The 3,392-nt window shown below is 46.1% G+C and overlaps 1 pseudogene; it reads left to right on the forward strand.

Moving 5' to 3' along the window:
• Positions 1-974, forward strand: LOC119921776 (annotated as a pseudogene).
• Positions 975-3,392: the final 2,418 nt, after the last annotated feature.

Genomic DNA, 3,392 nt, shown 5'->3' on the forward strand with positions numbered 1-3,392 from the left:
ATGGAGAAGGGAAACCAAACCAGTGTCTCGGGATTCCTCCTCCTAGGACTCTCCGACCGGGCAGAGCAGCGTCAGCCCCTTTTCGTGCTGTTCCTCTGGATGTACCTGCTTGGGGTCCTGGGGAGCCTGCTCATCATCCTGGCCATCGGCTCTGACCCACACCTGCACACCCCCATGTACTTCTTTCTCACCAACCTCTCCCTGGCCGAAGTCTTTCTATTATCCTCCACCGTCCCCAAGATGTTGGTCAGCATCCAGACCCAGGATAAATCCATACCTTATGTTGGATGCTTAACACAAATATTTTGTTTTATCTTATTACTAGGTCTGGACCATTTTCTCCTCACTGGGACGGCGTATGACCGCTACGTGGCTATATGCCACCCCTTCCACTACACCACAATCATGAGCCCACGGCTCTGTGCCCTGGTTGTTGCAGGTGCCTGGATTGTCAGTTCTCTCCATGCCCTGACACACACCCTGTTGGTGGATCGCTTATCTTTCTGTTCCGGTCATGAAATCCTTCACTTCTTCTGTGACCTTTACCAGGTCCTAAGGATTTCTTGTTCCAACATCTTCATCAATGAGGTGGTGATATTTGTCTCCGCAATAGGACTGGGAATAATTCCCCTCACTGGGCTTCTGTGCTCTTACACACGTATTGTCTCCACCATATTGACAGTCCCGTCTGCCAAGGGAAGGTGTAAAGCTTTCAGCACATGTGGATCTCACCTGTCGGTGGTCTCCTTATTCTACAGCACCACTCTTGGGACCTATCTCTGCCCACATCTAATCAAACATCCCGGCTGGGCTCGATAGCATCCGTGATGTACACTGTCATCACCCCCATGTTGAACCCCTTCATCTACAGCCTGAGGAACAAGGACATGAAAGGGGCCCTGAAAAAACTTGTCAGTAAGAAACATATTCACATAAATTCTGATCCTCACTTCTTGAAACCTTCAAGGCCTTAAGCTGTGATGAATTCACCTGGGGGTTAAGTTCGTGGATCTTTTCCATGCCAGTCAGCCAACATCAACCAATCACATACCATTCGTGCTATCAATCAATTGATGGTATTTACTGAGCATTTATTTTGTGCAGGTCACTGTAATAAATGCTTAGGAGGTAGGATACAGAGCTGGTAGACACATTAACTGCCCACAAGGAGCTTACAGTCTAGAAGGGGAGTTAGTTTTATGTTGAGTTAGTTTTTCTGTTGACCAAGTGGTCCACTACGAATGAACATTATTGTCATATCATGTTTATTTATTGATTGGCTCTGAGTACAAGATACTGCACTTTAGATTGCAATAATTTGGTGGGCCCCAAATGATAACAACCCACCTGGCCTGAGTCATAGGATTGGTGTACAGCTGGGTAGCTAGTGATAGGCTGGTCGAATTGTCTGCTGCCTCTTTCTGGGGCCTTTTCAGGTACAATTTTTCCCTTAACTTGCTATTGTAGATGTTCTTGAAAAAATAAAAAAGCATGTACAGTTAGAATCTAAATGCCTAATTAGATAGTAAGATACTTGAGGGCAGGGGTTATTTTATTTTTTTACTGCTGCATCGTTCTGAAGGGCCTATTACAACGGTGAGTCCAGGTTAAAAGGGCTAGCCTCAGCCCAGCGAGGGGCCCTCTCTTGTCTGGGAAAGCAGAAGGACTGATCCTCAAGGACTGGCTTCCGTACCTAGAGCCCACATCATCTGGTGGAGAGTTTGGGTTACACTGCTCTAGAACCACCTACAGAGGACTGTTCCTGTGTCAGTGATTCCTGAGTCATCACCACCTAGTGAAAAGTCTCTGAACCTGTAGCCCTGACCAAGTGATACCTGCATGAAAGTTCCAACTTCAGCAACCACTCAACCAGTGGCAAGGAAGGTGTTTGGGATTGTGTTATCTTATTGGGATGTATTGCTTGGGGCACCTGAGTGTGCACCCGAATGGTTCCACTAAGACTCAGTAAAATATATGTTGGTGAGTGGATGGGCCTACTGTGGACTCCCAACCTCTATCAGTGCCCTGGGGTTCTGGTTGGGGGCCAGGAGGATCCCTCACTGGAGTGGGCTCAGCCGTCTCTGCCAAAAGATTTACTCTGATGCTGATTCTGGTGCTCTCCCTGTGAATGTGTGATGGCCCACCCACAAATGCAACATCTAGGTCTAATGACAAGCTTGTGCTCCAGGGGATTTCTACTTTGGACTCCCTGGAGGAAAATCACCTGAGCCCCTGCCAGACCTAATGTTAGCCTGAGCACATCACAGATTTCTCCCCAGCTTTTCATTCCACTTTAGAGCTAGTGACTCAGCTTGTGTTCCCTGAGCCTTCATGGTAGCCTCTGCCACTATTCAACATCTTAATAAAGAACCTCCATTCCAGCACTGGAAACAGTAAGGGGTTTCAGCCAATTACAATGGCTGAAATGCAGTTGCCTCCCTGAAGGACTTCTAGCCTCTCTTCCAGTAATGTAGCTATTAATGAAGTCTCCTCTTCCTCCTCTTCCTCTTCCTCCTTCTCTCCTCCTCCTCCTCCTCCTCCTCCTCTTTCCCACCCTTCTTCTCCCCCTCTCCTTCCTCCCAAATTATACACTTTAGTCTACATCACTAAAAACAAAGAGGTTATAGAGACATCAAAATCGCTATCCCCTGAGTAGCATGCTGTTGAAGGGGTCCATATATAACAGTACTGAGATAACTTGGGCTTTAGTTTTTTCCACTTCCATGAGAAATCATTTCATTTGATGTATCCCCTCTAAATAAAATTCCTTTAAATTACAATGCCATTTGTCATGTCACTTGTAGATAAGAAATTAGCATATCCAATCAATCATTCCATCAGTGTTTTTTATTGAGTGTTTACTGTGTGCCGAGCACTGCTAAGCACTTGGAAGAGTACAATCCAACAGATGTGGGTGACGTGTTCCCGGCCCACCAAGTGCTTACAGTCTAGAAGGGGAGACAGATATTAAATAAAAGTATAGATATGCACATAAGTGCTGAGGGTCTGAGAGTGGGGTGCATATCAAGTGCTGATAAGGTACAGATCCAAGTGCTTAGGTAATGCAGAAGGAAGAAGGAGTAGGGGAAATGAGGGCTTAGTCGGAAAAGACCTTTTGGAGGAAATGTGATTTCAATAAGGTATCGAAGGTAAGGAGAGTGGTGTCTTTCAGATACGAAGGGGAAGGGAGTTCCAGGCCAGATGCAGGGCATGGGTGAGGTGTTGTCCACAGGACGGAAGAAATTGAGGTATAGTGACTGAGTAGGTTTGCACAGGAGGAGCAAAGTGAGAAAGCTGTGTTGTATTAGGAAATTAATGAAGTAAGATAGGAAGGGAGGAGCTGATTGAGTGCATTAAAGTCAATGATAAGGAATTTCTGTTTGATATGGAGG

The sequence above is a fragment of the Tachyglossus aculeatus genome, unplaced genomic scaffold, assembly GCF_015852505.1.
Source record: "Tachyglossus aculeatus isolate mTacAcu1 unplaced genomic scaffold, mTacAcu1.pri SUPER_30, whole genome shotgun sequence".
Taxonomy (NCBI): Eukaryota; Metazoa; Chordata; class Mammalia; order Monotremata; family Tachyglossidae; genus Tachyglossus; species Tachyglossus aculeatus.